This window comes from Eriocheir sinensis, chromosome 67 (genome assembly GCF_024679095.1).
Source record: "Eriocheir sinensis breed Jianghai 21 chromosome 67, ASM2467909v1, whole genome shotgun sequence".
NCBI lineage: Eukaryota > Metazoa > Arthropoda > Malacostraca > Decapoda > Varunidae > Eriocheir > Eriocheir sinensis.
Window position 1 is genome coordinate 462,501 of NC_066575.1, and position 18,224 is coordinate 480,724.

General features: G+C 47.0%; 1 long non-coding RNA gene across 1 annotated transcript in view; it reads left to right on the forward strand.

Moving 5' to 3' along the window:
- Positions 1–17,483, forward strand: part of LOC126987896 (uncharacterized) — an 82,777-nt gene extending 65,294 nt beyond the window's left edge. Inside the window, exon 3 of the long non-coding RNA XR_007741270.1 lies at positions 17,377–17,483. This is a non-coding gene — a long non-coding RNA (uncharacterized LOC126987896). The remainder of the gene's footprint in view (positions 1–17,376) is intronic.
- The last annotated feature ends 741 nt before the right edge of the window (positions 17,484–18,224 follow it).

An 18,224-nucleotide genomic window follows, 5' to 3' on the forward strand; every position in this document is an offset into this window, starting at 1 on the left:
ATTTTTCTTCTTATACGACAAAGAAAACAACACTGAAGAATGGTAGGCATTTTATCGCGGCATCTTAATGGGTGTGTATTTGTTTGAACAATGGAATGTTTTCTTTCTTTTTTTCATTCCTCTTTGAGGGTTAGTTTTCGTCAGTCTGGCCGCAGGTATGACCCACATCCCCTCTACTCCCCCATCCTCCCTTTTCCACCCTATCACCCCACACTGACTAGAGAGCGGGCTGGGGTCGGTATTCTCAGACGGTTCCACCTCTCATGTCATCTATTTCCAAAGGCTAAAATGGTGTTTAATCAGGTTTCCATGGGTGTTTTTCACGTTTAAGGTACAGAAGAGGGGTCAAACTACCACCAGGGTCATAAATGTACCTCTGGAAATGCCCAAGACCCCTTCAAATACCCTGTCAAATGTGAGTGTGTAAGCGGCGAAGCATTGGAGAATATGGTCCTGGGGCGTCTGCTGGGGTGAAGGGGCTGCTAAGGGGTGAGGGGCTGGCAGCGGCAATGGAGTGGCTGGGGAGAGCGATTGGGTGTGGCAAGAGACGTAGAAGGAGCTGCAGGAAGATGATGATGGAAGGAGGTGCCGCGCGTAGATAGAGGAGTCCTGGGGTGACAAAGAGGGGTGATGAGGTCGGGTGGAAAGGAGGGGGAATGGGGTGAGGTGGAGAGGGGGTGTTGTGACGGGTGCAACTTATAGGACTGGGGTGGTAAGAGGGGAGGTTAATGCAGGGTGGAGAAGGAGAGGAACTAAGGAAATGGTAGGGATGAGGGTGAGGAAGGCGGCGATGGGTGAAGGGGAGGGTAGGGAGGAGTGTGTCTTGGGGAGAAGGGAAATGGAGCATGGGTTGGGTAAGGGGGAGGGATACGTGGGGTGTAACTTATGGAACTTTACGTGGGACAGTGGGTGAAGGGGAGGATGAGGGTAGGAAGTGTAGGCTGGGGAGAGGGGGAGGGGGGGGTGCTAATGTAGGGTGGGAATAATTATACAAAAAAACAAACAAACATGGTAGGGGAAGGGGTGTTTGTGGGCAGGGTCTAAGGTGTGTCACTATTTGATGGGGTCGAGGTGAGGGTGGGGAAGGGGGTAATGGGTGGCGAGGAAGGGCAGCGGGTGGGGAGAGGGGGGGAGGAGGGGCGTGGACGGCAACTTGTGTGAAAGATTTTGATCTCAATTGGCTCCGTGGGGGTGGGGGGTGGGGGGGTAGGGGGGTGGGGGGGCAGGTTTGATTCCATTATGGGCGGTATGTTTGTTTGTTCCTCCCGTCACCCCCCTTCGTGTGTTTTGTCCCCCTTAAATGATTTCTCTCTCTCTCTCTCTCTCTCTCTCTCTCTCTCTCTCTCTCTCTCTCTCTCTCTCGTAGCGTCTATCTCCATAATCTTCATGTATACATTCTACTTTCTCCTCCTAATCCTTATATCTATTTTTTTTCCCTACTTTTATATCCAGGTCTTCCGCATTCCTGCTGCCTCGCCTCTGTATATCACAAAAAACAAGCAGGATTTTTTTATGATTTTTCTTCCATGTCGTTTTTATTTCCTCTTTTTTCCTCTCATTTCTTTACCATTCTTATCTGTCTGTATCCGAATAAGCATATCAGTGTGTTTCTTACCTGTAGATATTTCGTTCTTATGATTTTTTTATTGCTTCACTATTTCCACGCGTCTCTGGCCTTCCTTTCTTTCACTCACTTCTTTCACCTCTACTCAAACTCAACCCTCTTTCCTCCCGTTTTACTCTATCTACAACCTCAAACCATCTCCATCTACTTTCCTCAGTCCACTTTTTCTCTTACCCCTCTCCACCACCCCTAATCCCACTTAACGCTTCCTCCTCCTCCGTGAAAATGTTCGATAAATTCATGGATAAGGAGGATAGTAGTATTAAGTTTTCTGGAACTGCCTTGTGTAGGAATATCCTCTTCTTGCAGATTCCCAATGTCATTATGTTCTTATATACTTTCACCCTCATGTCTCTTTACTCTTTCATTCTTTCATTCTTTCTCATTCTCTCTCTCTCTCTCTCTCTCTCTCTCTCTCTCTCTCTCTCTCTCTCTCTCTCTCTCTCTCTCTCTCTCTCTCTCTCTCTCTCTCTCTCTCTCACACACACACACACACACACACACACACACACACACACACACCATCATTCATTCTCTCTCCTTAACAGACACGCACCTTACCTCCTTTCCTCCCTCCCTCCCTCCCTCACCACATCCTCCATCACTCCGTCACATCCTCGCTTCCTTATCTGGTCATCTTGTGTCCTCTAAATTTCCTTATTGGCGATTATCTGCCGCGATAAGCAAACAACCCCTGCCTCGCCTCCCGCCGGGCCCCACTTAGCTCTGGCCCTAGGGAACCGAGGAGGAGGGAAAGGAGAGGAAGAAGAGGAGGAGGAAGAGGAAGAGGTGGTGGTGAGGGTGTTGAATAAGGTAGAAAAAGAACATAAGAAGGAATAGAATGAGAATGAGGAGGAGGAGGAGGAGGAGGTGGTATTATAGTGTTGGAAAGGGTAGACAGAAAAGGAGGAATAGGAGGAGGAAGAGGAAGATGAGGAGGCGGGGAGGAGGGTTGGTGTAGAATATAAAAGGTAGCAAAAAACGAAAGGAATAGGAGGAGAAAGACGATAACGGAGATAACAATAACAGCGATAAAAAGGAATTGTCTGGTCCTTTTAACTAATACTAATCCATTGCCTCCGTGAAGGTAGTCAGGAACAAGAAGCAAAACCAAGGATATAATGTCTACGTGTTGACCTTGCTGGCAATACGGAAAACAACCAACGCTCATGTGATCTGTAACTTTCCTTGCATAACTACCCCGTTCCGATCATTTTCCAGCTACTGACTCCCTTAAGGGGGTGTTACACTGGACAAATTTTCCGTGGATCTTCAGTCAAACCATGATTTTCTCTGGCGTGGTTCTCATTTGTTTCTTGTTATTGCTGCTGCTGCTGATGATGATGGTGAGTGATACCGTCGTCCTTCGGTGAAATCTACCATAGCTTTGGAAGATTGTGGACTTGTCAGAAAACCACGGAAATATGAGAACCACGCCAGCGGAAATCGTGGTTTGACTGAAGATCCACGGAAATTTTGCCCAGTGTAGATAGCCCCTTTACCCCTTCTTGCTCCAGTGTGCATACCTTCTCTCCCTTGAACCCTTGCAGCCCTTTAGTTCCTCCTATGTTCCAGTCCCCATCCCACTGCGTCCTCCCACCCATTCTCCTTATGCTCTTCTGCTGCCTCCCTCGTTCACATAATTTTCCAGCTACTGACTCCCTTACTTACCCCTTATTGCTCCAGTCTGCATACCTTCTCTCCCTTGAACCCTTGCAGCCCTTTAGTTCCTCTATGTTCCAATCCCCATCCCACTGCGTCCTCCCACCCAGTCTCCTTTTGCTCTTCTGCTGCCTCCCCTTCCCCTGATTCCATCCCCCCCTAACCTCCTTGCCCTTCTGTCCTACCTCCTTCCTATCCTTTTTAACTTCCTAACCTCACTTCTCTTCCCATATTACCACCTGATCCCATGTGACTTTATATATTCTTCTGCTAATCGATGTATGTTGATAATTTGTCATATTTTCCCTTTATGATGCGGGGAACTGTTTGGGTGGAAAGGGAAATAAGAGAAGAGACAAGGATGAATAAGGGAGAATATCTGAAGCAGGAGTATAAAAGGCTAAGGAAATGAAGAGGAGGAGGAGGAGGAGGAGGAGATGAGAGAGCTTAGGTTACGTGTTCATAAAGTTAAAAGCGAGGAAGTGTGTGTGTGTGTGTGTGTGTGTGTGTGTGTGTGTGTGTGTGTGTGTGTGTGTGATGGACGGAGTTCTCAAGTGGCCATCTGACAGGAAGAAAGATTGTGGACATACCTGCTTGACTTTGGAGGAGGAGGAGGAGGAGGAGGAGGAACACAAAGGAAGAACAAACAACAGCAGATCTGATGGTCCTTACGAGGCTGTGTGTGACAAGCTAGTACACTAACTCTCTAATCAAAGGTGGAAGATGAAGGACAGCAAAGGCGAAGGCTCCTCCCCACCCCCCATCCCTCCAGTCAAAGCTGGCAGGAAAGGAAAATAGAACCATGCAGCATGGAAAAACTGCATGGAAATTATGTAGGAAAGAGGAAAAAACTACCATTACTGCTACCACTAACCGGGCGATAAAAAACGGACAAAGACACCAGTATTCGAAAGAACTTAACGTTATTACGACAATGAGTAATATCTTAGTTTCTGGTTGGATTCAAAATACTTGTTTAATCTATTCTTGATGGCCGTAACTGTTGTACTGTCAACGACATCACAGTGTAGAAAATTCCAAACATTAACGACTCGATTGAAGAAGAAGTGTTTGGCTTCGTGCGACGAACGTTTAGAACTACTCTCTGTTTCCGCACAGAGAGCCAGTCTACAAGCCAATTGTGAATGTTACCTGAGATACCGTGCGCCAATAGTTTGCTGAGCAATCGTTGGTGGGGGACCTTATCAAATGCCTTTTGAAAATCCAGATATATGATTTCTACTGATCTGCTTTCATCGAACACCTCAAAAATATGATGAAAAAAATCAAGTAAGTTAGTTAAACACGAAGGTTTACTACGGAAGGAGGAGGAGGAGGAGGAGGAAAAAGAAGAAAAGAAAGAGGAGGTAGGGAAGAAAGAAGTTAAGTAATAGAAGAAAGAAGAGGAGAAGAAGGAGGAGGAGAGGGGGCGGGGTAGGGTCGGCAGGGGAGGAGCAAGGCGAGGTGAGGCACGGTACAAGCCCGTTAGTTAGTATGCAGGTGTATTCATAGCTCATGCAACTCGCCTACTTATACACTTAACAGACACATGTATTATCAGCACGGATACGCCCTCTTATCTGTGCGAGGCATCCATAAACACCGCATCCTTAGCATCCTCTGTCGGCAGCATTTTTCACTTCCCCCTCGCCCTCACCCTCTCTCTCGCTCCTTCAAGGCTCCTCTCTCTCCCTCTCGCTCCTTCCCCCTGTCTCACCTGTCTCCACCTCCCTCCCGGCTCACGCTCCCTGCCTATTATCTTCCTTGATCATACCTGTTACGGCTAATTTATTTCCCACAGTTTGGTATACAGGTGTACGGGGAGTTAATTAATGGCAGGTAGTCGAGTTGCAGGTGTGTGTGTGTGTGTGTGTGTGTGTGTGTGTGAGAGAGAGAGAGAGAGAGAGAGAGAGAGAGAGAGAGAGAGAGAGAGAGAGAGAGAGAGAGAGAGAGAGCATAAATATAATATGCAAACGCGTTATGAGACCTGAGACACAACTTGACCCAACCCTCCCTTATCTCCCTCCCCCGCCCCCCTCTCCCCATCTCCTTCACTCTCCCTTCCTTCTCACCTCGCATCCCTCAACCACATCCCTCCGCTGCCACACCCATCCCTTCATCATGTCCCCTCCCTGCCCTCCCCTGCCCTCTCCCCACCACACCCTGCCATTTGCAAGCCCCGTCTTTCCTTCTTCCCCTCACGCTTCCCCGCCCCGCCCCGCCCCTTTGTGATAGAAGGGGTGATAGAGGGGGCTAGTGGACAGAACATGGGTCACCTGATCCTTGCAACCCTCACCCTCATCACCCCACTGAACACCCCATCCCCAACCCCTCACCCCAACCTACCTTGCCAAGTTTCACCTCATCAAGCACTCACCCCACCCCGTATCACTCCCTCCTCACCTGCTCACCTCCACCCCACCTTGCTAAGCTTCACCTCATTAACTCCCTCTTGTTCCACCCTCTTATGTCCCCTACGCCGCCTACCTCTCCCCTCTCGATCCTTCCCTCCCCTTCCCATTTATTAACACCTCCACACCCTCACTGCGTCTCATTCCCATCATTCCCCGGCCCACTTACGCCTCAATACGCACCTTAACCTCCAAAGGTCATATTCTCAAACATTTCGGTGCCCAATCACATATTTGACAAGGCTTTCGTAGGAGTGTTGGGCATTCCCAGGGATAGTTTTGTGATCTTGGTGGTAGTTTGATCATTCTTTTCTACCATGAACCTAAAAACATTCACTGAAACACGACTTACCTCCTCTTCGGCCTTTGGAAGTAGGTGATACGAGAGGTGGCAGCATTTGAGAATACAAGGCTTTCGTAGGAGTTTTGGGCATTTCCAGGGATAGTTTTGTGATCTTGGTGGTAGTTTGATCATTCTTTTCTACTATGGACCTTAAAGCATTCACTGAAATACGACTTACCTCCTCTTCGGCCTTTGGAAGTAGTGATATGAGAGGTGGCAGCGTTTGAGAATACTGAGCTCCGTCCCGAACGTCTCCCCTCCTTTAAATTTCGTCCTTCATTATTTTCTAGTCACCCCATCCCCACACTGAACCACCCTCACCCTCATTCTGCCCCTCAACGCTTCGCCCCTCCAAGACCCCACCCCACACTGCACCACCCTCACCCTCATTCTGCCCCTCAACGCTTCGCCCCTCCAAGACCCCACCCCAAACACTGCGCCACCCTCACCCTCATTCTGCCCCTCAACGCTTTGCCCCTCCAAGACCCCACCCCAAACACTGCGCCACCCTCACCCTCATTCTGCCCCTCAACGCTTTGCCCCTCCAAGACCCCACCCCAAACACTGCGCCACCCTCACCCTCATTCTGCCCCTCAACGCTTCGCCCCTCCAAGACCCCACCCCAAACACTGCGCCACCCTCACCCTCATTCTGCCCCTCAACGCTTTGCCCTCCAAGACCCCACCCCAAACACTGCGCCACCCTCACCCTCATTCTGACCCTCAACGCTTCGCCCCTCCAAGACCCCACCCCAAACACTGCGCCACCCTCACCCTCATTCTGCCCCTCAACGCTTTGCCCCTCCAAGACCCCACCCCAAACACTGCGCCACCCTCACCCTCATTCTGCCCCTCAACGCTTTGCCCCTCCAAGACCCCACCCCAAACACTGCGCCACCCTCACCCTCATTCTGCCCCTCAACGCTTCGCCCCTCCAAGACCCCACCCCAAACACTGCGCCACCCTCACCCTCATTCTGCCCCTCAACGCTTTGCCCCTCCAAGACCCCACCCCAAACACTGCGCCACCCTCACCCTCATTCTGCCCCTCAACGCTTCGCCCCTCCAAGACCCCACCCCAAACACTGCGCCACCCTCACCCTCATTCTGCCCCTCAACGCTTTGCCCCTCCAAGACCCCACCCCAAACACTGCACCACCCTCACCCTCATTCTGCCCCTCAACGCTTTGCCCCTCCAAGACCCCACCCCAAACACTGCGCCACCCTCACCCTCATTCTGCCCCTCAACGCTTTGCCCCTCCAAGACCCCACCCCAAACACTGCGCCACCCTCACCCTCATTCTGGCCCTCAACGCTTCGCCCCTCCAAGACCCCACCCCAAACACTGCGCCACCCTCACCCTCATTCTGCCCCTCAACGCTTCGCCCCTCCAAGACCCCACCCCACACCTATGATCCTCTCGTCAGCGATATACTGATTGGCTCTTTAGACTTTTAATCCTCTCGGTACCCCGCTGATCTCTTCTGTAAGCCCTAGTGTAATCTCTGAATCCTGTTAACATGACGGATTTTTTCCTTTATCTACCCAGTCAGTCATATGTGGTTTATTTGTCTTAACTGAATCCCTCTAACCAATCCTCAGTGACTTTTCTTTTTGTGTTTTATGTTTACCATTATCAAATATTCTTTTTACCTTGCTCTTACAGTGAAACTTTATGAATACCGACTCGTGATTTTTTTAGTTTACAAGTGAAGTAATTTCTCTTAAGATGTCTCTTCATTTGCTTTATTCTTTCTTATACTCCTTACTTATACAAATATTTAAGGTTTTCTTAATTTACCATCATAAAGAGAGAAAGAGGAGGAGGAGGGGACAAGAGTCGCACTTCACTGAGTCCTGAAGCGGATGATAAGCTTTCCCGTTGTCTGATAGTGGTGTCAGACAGCCTGCTTGACTGACGGTGGCTGGATATTGTGCTTGTTGTGCTTGGACGTGCGGAGCTGTCTGTCGTGTGGGTGTCAATATGATGGGAAGTTGTTAGTTTGTTATTGTGGGACGAAGCTACATTCTGTTCGCCTCGTATTAGCTTGGAGAATAATCCCTTCCCCTTTCCCATGAAGTGTATATCATGGGATAAGCTACAGGCAAAACACTACCCTCTTCAACTCAGGCTGCATGCGATTCGTGGATGCTGGAAAAGGGAATTGAATGTTTTTTTTTGTGTGTGTGTGTGTGTTGCCCACATGTTGCCCAGATTTACCCACATGCTGTCCAGATCCTCAATCAACCCTAACTTAAGTGACCGTTCAAGTGGAGCGCCGGGGGCAGCATGGGCCCAGCAAGAGTCACTCATCACGGCAGCCATTATAAATAAAAAAAATCGCCTGTACCACTAATGGGCTGGAGTCGTCCAAGAGACCCCTCAAGAAAGCCTGCCGGCGCTATAGGCTACACACACACACACACACACACACACACACACAAAAAAAAAAAAAAAAAAAAAGATGTTAATAGCACAAAAACTGTGCTAGGTCGGCGTCGCATGACCCTCCAACACCCCCCCAACAATTTATATTATTCAACTAGGGGTCTAAAATGAAGTCGCTGAAATTAAGAGTTGATTTGAGGTCTAGACAGCATATGGGTAATCTTTTGTCACTGCGATAGCTGAAGATTGCCAGCTGGTTATGGCAGGACACATCCTGGTCTTCGGGATCAACGCTTTGACCAATTCACAAGCAGCCATACATTTGCTGCAAGATCAGTACTGTCGGTCTGGTGTGTGAACCATTGTATCGTGCCAGTCACGACGAGATCTTATCCTCACAACAACCTGTCACGCGCGTGCTGCACAGGGGCGCCAGGTCGAGATGTTGTCATACATGTGTGGCGAGAACACGGGCACGCAATGCAGTCTTCCAGCTGTATATGTCTTGTATAGGCTTGGTAGTGGCATTTGTGCATGTGTAATAACAAACAGGTGTGCGTTTCCGGAGTAGCTGTGAATACATAGGTAGAAGTCCAGTCTTGGACGACTCCAGTCCAGCACCCACCAATAAGATTTTCAAGCATCCATTCAGGGAGGAGGCGTTCCTTTCTTGTGGACTAGCCAATGCTACACAATCGCTAGGGAAGGGGGAGGGCCTCATGTGCCAAGTTAATGTGAATATAGTATAGTGCATTTCCCTTTCGTAACTTTCCATACCATCTAAGCTTTTCATTACCTGTCATTTCCCATCCTTCTACACCCACCTCCACTGTTTCCACTCCTCATCCTCCTCATAATCGTCTCCACCTATCTACATCCCTCGTCATCTTGTTCTCCACTCCATTAAGTGTCCCCCATACCCGCTCCTCCACCGCCCATACTTACCAGCCTCACTTCCTGATGTATTCCCTCCCTCTCCCCATTAATCCCCACACCTATACCTCCTCTCCTCGCACCCTTGACCCATCTCCCATCCCTTCCTCCCTATTACTCTCCACTTATTCTCGTCCTTCCCTCCAGTCCTATTTATCTCACACTTTACTACCCATTGCATTTCCTCCTTCCCCTCCTAACCCAACCGCCCCTCTGCTCCCCACCCAGCCCATATATCCCCATTGCCTCGTGACACGTCCCCAGCATCTTGTCCTGATCTTAACGGGGGTCCCGGAGGAAGAGGAGGAGGTGATGGGGTGATAACGGCGCCACGAGGAGGAGGAGGAGGAGGAGGATGAGAAAATTATAATGTATAGGCAGTGATGGGACGATAGCGGCTTGCGGTCACCCCTTATCTTATCTCCAGTGATGACCGGCTAATCTGTGTGTGACCTGAGAGAGGGGCGGGAGTGGGAGTAGGAACGGAGAATGAAAACGTACAGACAGACGGGTAGGTTAAACTGACCCAGAGAGAGACACAAGAAGCACGTGGCTGTGTGTGTGTGTGTATGTGTGTGTGTGTGTAATGCAATAGAAACCTTGCAGTAAATATCTGCAATGATACTAACAAGTTTATTACATTGATAAAGCAAAGTAGTGATGATATAAGGAATTTGATATTGTTTTATTATTATTATTGTTGTTGTTGTTGTTGTTGTTGTTGTTGTTGTAAATATTATAATAACATATCAAACAAAGAAATGCAAACTTGAAGTAGAACGTCAAACACCTTTCTAGCCCAAACATATAAAGAGAAAATCCAACAGCTGCTGTAAGAAGCATGTCATGGCATCGCAGGTCACACTTAGGAGCACTGGCAGCATTTATCACCAGCGACAGCCTGGCAGATGGCCGACAGACAGGCGGGGAGATACCTGGGCACGCTGAGGCACTCAGGGGCGGTGAGGTAATGCCCCTCTCCAGGTGCCCAGGTGAGAAACACTCCCTCTTTGCACCTGCTCACCATATCACAGATCTTGGTGCGGACAAAGGAAATCACTCAGTCTTCGGCGGCGAGCTTTGCTGTGTTGTGGCGCAGAGGATGTAACAGTGCTAACCACCGAACACCCTCCTCTCCTCTCCCACCCCTATTTTCTCTCTCTCTCTCTCTCTCTCTCTCTCTCTCTCTCTCTCTCTCTCTCTCTCTCTCTCTCTCTCTTTCCTCTTCTACTCGTCGTTTTTTTCGTCCTCATCTTCCTATTCTTTTTGCTACTGTTGTGATGGAAGGACTATTCTTTTCCTTTCTTTTAGACGCAATATTTTATCCTCTACTCCAGTGATGTAGTGGGTTTCAAGTTACGATGTGGTGTAGAAAATTTCCTCCTATTTCTCTACTGTTCCTGTTCTTTCTTTCAATTCTCAGGCTTTCTCTTTCTCTCTCTCTTTCATTTCCTTCTGAGATGTGCTGGGAGGAGAGTTGATGCGTAGTGTGACTGAGATGAAGAGAAGAAAAGGGAAAGTTACAGACGAAACGTGATGGGAGGTGAGAGGTCATGAGTAGAGTGATGAGATGAGAGAGAGAGAGAGAGAGAGAGAGAGAGAGAGAGAGAGAGAGAGAGAGAGAGAGAGAGAGAGAGACACACACACACACACACACACACACACACACACATACAAACGGGAAATGGTGTTTATGGAGGGTTTTTGTTGGTATGTAAGGAGGAGGAGGAGGAGGAGGAGTGAAGGGAAAGGAAGATGGAGAAGGAGGAGGAGGAAGAGGGCCAGTGAGGGGGGTGGGGGTCAGGGGTCACAGATCGGGCCGAGATAACACACTCATTTGTCTTGCTGTGCTCTTGTGGTCATCCGCACTTCTTCGTCTTCTTTGTTTTACTTTTACTCTCTCTCCTCCTCCTTTTATTTATCTTCTTCATATTCTTCTCGTTCTTCTTCGTTCTGTTTCTTCTTTTCTTGCCACCTCCTTATTTATCTTCTTCATATTCATCTACTTCATCATTCTTAATCTCATCATCTTTATTCTTTATCTCATCATCTTCATCTTCATCATTCTTTATCTATCTTCTTCCTTATTTCTCTTCTTCATATTCTTCTTGTTCCTCTTTGTTCTCTATCTTCTGTCTTACCGCCTTGTATTTCTCTTCTTCATATCCTTCTACCTCCTCTTCGTTCTGTATCTTCTCTCTTACCACCTTGTATTTCTTTTCTTTATATTCTTTTTGTTCTTCTTTGTTCTCTATCTCCTCTCTCACCACCCTGTATTTCTCTTCTTCATATCCTTTTTGTTCTTCGTTCAATTTCCTCTCCTCCTCCTCCTCCTCCTCCTCCTCGTAGTCTAACCTATTTTTTGTCGTTTCATCGTTACGAGTGCTTCTTTTCATGTATTGCCACGGTATACGAGATGAACTCACTCTACTTTTTTATTTACTTATTCTCCACTTTTTTCTCTTATCCTGTAGCGCGACTCATCTTTTCCCTTTCTCTTTCTATGTCTGTCTGTTTGCCTGTCTGTATGTCTGTGTCTGTCTGTCTGTCTGTCTATTTGTCTGTCTGTGTCTGTCTGTCTATTTCTTTATTTTTCTGTATCTCTCTCTCTCTCTCTCTCTCTCTCTCTCTCTCTCTCTCTCTCTCTCTCTCTCTCTCTCTCTCTCTCTCTCTCTCTCTCTCTCTCTCTCTCTCTCTCTCTCTCTTCCTTCCTCCCTCCTTCTCTCTCTCTTCACCCCGTCGTGTGCGAGTGACAGGGGAACCTTTGATTGGTTACGCCGCTCTCCCGAGGCTCCTCCTGCCCCTTCCTCTCCCTCCCGCCCTGCCAGCCGCTCTGTGGGAACCGTTCGCAGGTGTACTCCTTAAACACAGGCCGGTAATTACCATAGACTTACCTGACCTTACTCTACCCGCGAGAGAGAGAGAGGGAGGGAGAGGGAGAGAGAGAGAGAGAGAGAGAGAGAGAGAGAGAGAGAGAGAGAGAGAGAGAGAGAGAGAGAGAGAGAATGTGTGTGTGTGTGTGTGTGTGTGTGTGTATTTGAAGGAGCTTGTTTTTTGTTCATATATACTCAGTCAAAACAACAACGCCACGACAAACACACTTAACCTTTCCGTGTGTTGCGTGCCGGCGCCTGAGGCTTTATAGGACCAGTAAACTTTTATCGTTTTCCTCCTAATGAAAGCGACAACGTTCACATGATTAAAGGGATTCTCATGGTAAAGGGATTCTCGCGTTAATTTTTGTTCCCCCCCTCCCCCTCCCACGACCCTATCTCCAAAACACGAAACAATTTATATATTTACTCTCCTACCTTCTCCTGTTGTCTTTCTTCATAATAATAATTTAAGTTAATCAGCATATTAGCTCCTTGGTCTTTGCTTTTGTATATATATTCTGTATATATTATGTTTATATTAAATTCATTTATTTTCTGCAACTATTTCGTTTATCTTCATAATGCAAGTTTTAGATATTTTCTTCACCCCATTAGTTTTCATTCATGCGTTATTTAAATATCTTGTTTGATGAGTTTTCCAGTACTTTCACTGATTCAAGTGTCAAGCTTACTTGTATGTTTAACTAATGCGAGTGTGGTATGTTCCTTTCATATTGAGAGAGAGAGAGAGAGAGAGTTATCTTTTTTAAATGTTTTACTCTGTGCAAAAAAGAAAAAAAAAAAAGATTCAGGTCTGGAAGCTTGAGAGTAAAATTGCCACCTTACTCTTGTCACTAGGAACTTAGCTATACACAATTTTTACACATGTCAATTTCAAAGGATGAGTAGAAGCGGAGCAAGAAAACTTTGGTAGATATATACGATTAGAAGAGAAAACCTTAGTATTGTTAATGTAATTATACGAAGGGTGAAACAGAAGAATGGTGGATAATTATCTGGGCGGGAGTGCGGTGCGGCTGACGGGAAGACGATGTTCATTTTGTTCCCGGCGTGCACAGCCTGCCACGTGCACCTCTCCGCCCCCTCACTCACCGCCGCCCCCCGCCGCCCCTTTCCTGCCCCCCGCCGCCCCTCACCCGCACCCCGCTGTTCACCATTTGTCACTACGCAATACGTCCAGGTTTTCGCCCACTCGCCGCCCTTGCCGCGTGAGTTCCCGTAATGTTTTTGGGCCAGAAACCCTCCCACGGCCACACGAAGGCAGGGGGGATGGCTAATGGGGAGTGGGAGCCGGGCAGGGGATGTAGAGGGGAAGGGAAAAGGTAGAGAGGTGAAGGCCAGTTGGGATGGAGGAAGTATGGGAAGGGGGAAGAGCCTGAGAAGAGAGGGCAGGGAAGAAGGGAAGGAAAGGAATGGTTTGCGTTTGAAGGAAAGGAAGTATAGGAGGGGAAGGAGTCTGGGAAGAGAAAGCAGAGGAGAATGGTGAAGGGATGAAGGGAAAAAAGGAGGAGGAGGGAATGGTATGAATTTTGAGGGAAAGGAGAGGGAGAGAGAAGTGATTAGGAGAGGGAACAAACAATGCAGGTGATCCTTGTTTATGCCGGCGTCCCGCTAGGCACCGTCCCAGACCCGTTTCTGTTTTTTGCTGATTATTTGTAGTGGACACAGATTCCTTATTTATGTTTTTGAGATTCAGGAATAAAAGTTAATAGTGATGTTTTTTTCTGATTAGTTGTAGTGGACACAGATTCCTTATTTATGTTTTTGAGATTCAGGAATAAAAGTTAATAGTGATGTTTTTTTCTGATTAGTTGGACACAGATTCCTTATTTATGTTTTTGAGATTCAGGAATAAAAGTTAATAGTGATGTTTTTTTCTGATTAGTTGTAGTGGACATAGATACGTTATATGTGTTTAATAGGTTCAAGGATAAAAGTTAATGGCAGTGGTTTGTGCAGTCAACGTCTGTCACCCGAGGCAGTAAGGGTTGCACATTAGGATGGCTCGATGTGCCTCGCTCGTGACTTGCTTTCATTTTTTAGGTCTTAGGCGAGCCCGCGACCACCACCATCATAATCCCCCCCCACACACACACACACCACCACATCCACTACCACCACACCACCCTCACCCACCACGACCACCTCAAATGACACTGCCATCATTATCACCACCACTACAACCACCACCATCACCTCTTTTAGCCACCACGACCTCCTCAAATGTCACTGCCACCACCACCACCACCACCACCACCACCACCATAATCACCGGCACCACCATTACCACCATTATAATCACCGCCTCCGCCACCACCACCACCACCACCACCACATTTGAACCTCCCCCCCCCTCCCCCCCCAGCCCTTTCGGACGAACACGCAGCTTATGGTGAAAGTGTTCAATAAATTGCCCGCCTCGTGTCCACATTTTCCTCCTGACAACTAACTGTGTACATAAACAGCCGCAGGAGTGTGTGCAGGGGAAGGCCACAGGTATCTTTATTCCTCCAGGTGTATCATACTACCTCCACATCTGGCATTCTTCAATCACTTTTAAGAGCATAAGAAAGTTAGGAGTCTGCAAGAGGCCGATAGGTCTATACAAGGCAGCTCCTGTAAGTCTATTGCCACCTTACCTCACTGTCCGTGTTAGATCGTTTGGTGGTTTGTTAGTTAGTTAGTTAGTTAATAGGTAGTCAAACAGCTGTATACGTTAGTAAGGTAGATAGTTAAATAGGTTGTTTAATAGTTGGATGGACAGTTAGTTAGTTAGTTCATTTTACTATATTCTGTATTTATTTGTATATTCATTTGTTTATTTACATATTTATTTTGTTTATTTTTTAATTTGGTTTTATTAACATCTTTCAGGTTACATTGCATTCTCATACCTGCCGAGAGAAAACACTAGTGAGTGGGCTGACTCACAGGATCGGCCCACTAAAGTTTCCTGACATTTACATTGGGGTGCCACTCCTCTTTAGTCGTCTGCTTCTTCATTTTTCTCTTCTTTATCTCATTTTATTTCTCCCTTTCCTTCATTCCTGCTCTCAATCTATATGTTTCTTTCTTTCCCCCCCCCCCTCTCTCTCTCTCTCTCTCTCTCTCTCTCTCTCTCTCTCTCTCTCTCTCTCTCTCTCTCTCTCTCTCTCTCTCTCTCTCTCTCTCTCTCTCTCTCTCTCTCTCTCTCTCTCTCTCTCTCTCTCTCTCTCTCTCTCTCTCTCTCTCTCTCTCTCTCTCTCTCTCTCTCTCTCTCTCTCTCTCTCTCTCTCTCTCTCTCTCTCTCTCTCTCTCTCTCTCTCTCTCTCTCTCTCTCTCTCTCTCTCTCTCTCTCTCTCTCTCTCTCTCTCTCTCTCTCTCTCTCTCTCTCTCTCTCTCTCTCTCTCTCTCTCTCTCTCTCTCTCTCACACACACACACACACACACACACACACACACACACACAGCTCGAACATTTTTCTTTTACATATATTTTCATCATTCTTCGCTTAAATAATGAATATATGCTGATTTTAGTGACAGAGAGGGAATCAGACAGTAAGTTAAGTGATCAGATAGTTCTTTAAAAGGCAGTTTAATAGTTAGTTTACCAGACAGTCAAGCAGTTACTTAGCTAGATAGACAGTTAGATGTTTGATAGGTTAGTTAGTTAGATACGAGAAGATAGGAAGAAAAAAAGTAGGAAAAGGGCGCTTGGTATTCTTTTCACTCCATATTTCCCATTTTCATTCCATACCTTTACCTTCTTTTTTTACTTCATTTTGGGTAATACATCACAATTCCCGCCATAAAAAGTAGTGAAAAAAAACTAAAGGATTAACAGTGCATTCTTCCTCACTAGTAAAACAGGGAAGAAAAGAAAGGAAAGGAACTGAAAACTGATTAGTGCCCGAAGATAAAGGAAGGATCGAATGTTTTGTAGAGAAAGAAAGGAAGGGGAAGGAATATAAAGTGAGGAGAAATATATAAAAAAAGTTGCTTGTTAGAAATTCAGGGAACATTATTGAGGACGAGAACTGAGATACCCGGAGGAGAGTACGTGCAGTGAACCTCGAAGAGAGAGAGAGAGAGAGAGAGAGAGAGAGAGAGAGAGAGAGAGAGAGAGAGAGAGGAGAGGAGAGGAGAGGAGAGGAGATAAAATTAAAGAGAAGGGAAGAGAGAAGAGACGGTAAGCAAAGGGAAGAGAAGGGAAAAGTTAAGAGAAAGGAGAGGAGAAGAGAGAAAGGACAGCAAGGGAAGGGAAGAGAAGGGAGAAGCTAAGAGAAAGGAGAGAAGAGAGAAAGGACAGCAAGGGAAGGGAAGAGAAGAGAAGGAAGAAGATAAAAAAAGGAGAATAGAAGACCATAGAATAAGCATACTGATCTACCACAGAAGGGAAAGCAAGCAGGTGTCAGAGATCAGGAATGGGAGGAACAAACATGAACAAAAGTAAAAATATAGAGTTGACAGAAGAAAACAAAGAGGAAAACATCAACAAGAGAGTCAGGATCAGGTGAACCGGTGACGTGAGGGACGAGTGGAAGAAATAGCACCCAACTCAGCATGGAAATAATGTGAACCGCAGGAGAGTGTCTAAAGGGAAGGAGAGGAGAGGACGGAGGAGGGAAGGCCGAGAGAAGAAATAGAAATAGGAGCGAACGCAGTGGGGGAGGAGAGAGAAGGAACCCACAGCGAGACGTAACCAGTGGGAGGGAGAAATATGAGAGAGAGAGAGAGAGAGAGAGAGAGAGAGAGAGAGAGAGAGAGAGAGAGAGAGAGAGAGAGAGGCCACGGTCAGACGATGTGGGTTTTTCGAAGACGTAAATTGCCTCGTTTGGGGAAGCTAACGTGGCCAGGTAGTTGAGACTGATTAGGGGGAGATGTAGCGGGCCCGATACAGGTAATTTATGCAGGTGTGTGGAGGACCTTACCTGTGTGTCCGAGTTTCTCAGGTGCAAGGTGAGGGAGAGGAGAGGAGAGAGGACGGCCAGGAATCTCAGGCGTTTCCTCACCCATAAAATAAAGAGTATTATTATTATTATTATTATTATTATTATTATTATTATTATTATTATTATTATTATTATTATTATTATTATTATTATTATTATTATTATTATTATTATTCTCTTTTCAGGTAAGATCGCCGCGGTGGTCGTGTCCCGCAGGTGTGTGTAATTGCACGGTGTCACTGGCCGCAGGTGAGCAATGCCGGGTTGCCTCTGCCTGTGTGTAACCCTTCCGGCACGCACCTCACCTCTTCCTCATTTAATTTATTCTCTCTCTCTCTCTCTCTCTCTCTCTCTCTCTCTCTCTCTCTCTCTCTCTCTCTCTCTCTCTCTCTCTCTCTCTCTCTCTCTCATGCAATTTGGGATGCCACTCTCAACTGAAGAGTGGCATTACTGCCTTCATTCTCTCTCTCTCTCTCTCTCTCTCTCTCTCTCTCTCTCTCTCTCTCTCTCTCTCTCTCTCTCTCTCTCTCTCTCTCTCTCTCTCTCTCTCTCTCTCTCTCTCTCTCTCTCTCTCTCTCTCTCTCTCTCTCTCCTCTCTCTCTCTCTCTCTCTCTCTCTCTCTCTCTCTCTCTCTCTCTCCTTCTCCCTCCTCCTCCTCCTCCTCCTCCAAATTCCTCCTCCTCCTCCTCCTCCTCCTCTTCCTTGCATTTCACGCCTCTCCTCAGTGATGGCGGATTTTTATGCTCGTCGTCTTTCCATCAGTTTTCCTTTCTTCTCTCCTGAGTACAAATGTGTTCACTGTTGATGTCTTTATCCGAGACAACTCACAGGATTCTCTCTCTCTCTCTCTCTCTCTCTCTCTCTCTCTCTCTCTCTCTCTCTCTCTCTCTCTCTCTCTCTCTCTCTCTCCCCCCCCCCCCCTTTCGTGACTCATAAATTTGCGTTCTCCAATTTATTTTATTGTCCATAGCTCTTTGGATTATCTTTTTCTCGTATACTTTTCCTGTACCAATCTTTTAGCAGTTAGCTCGAG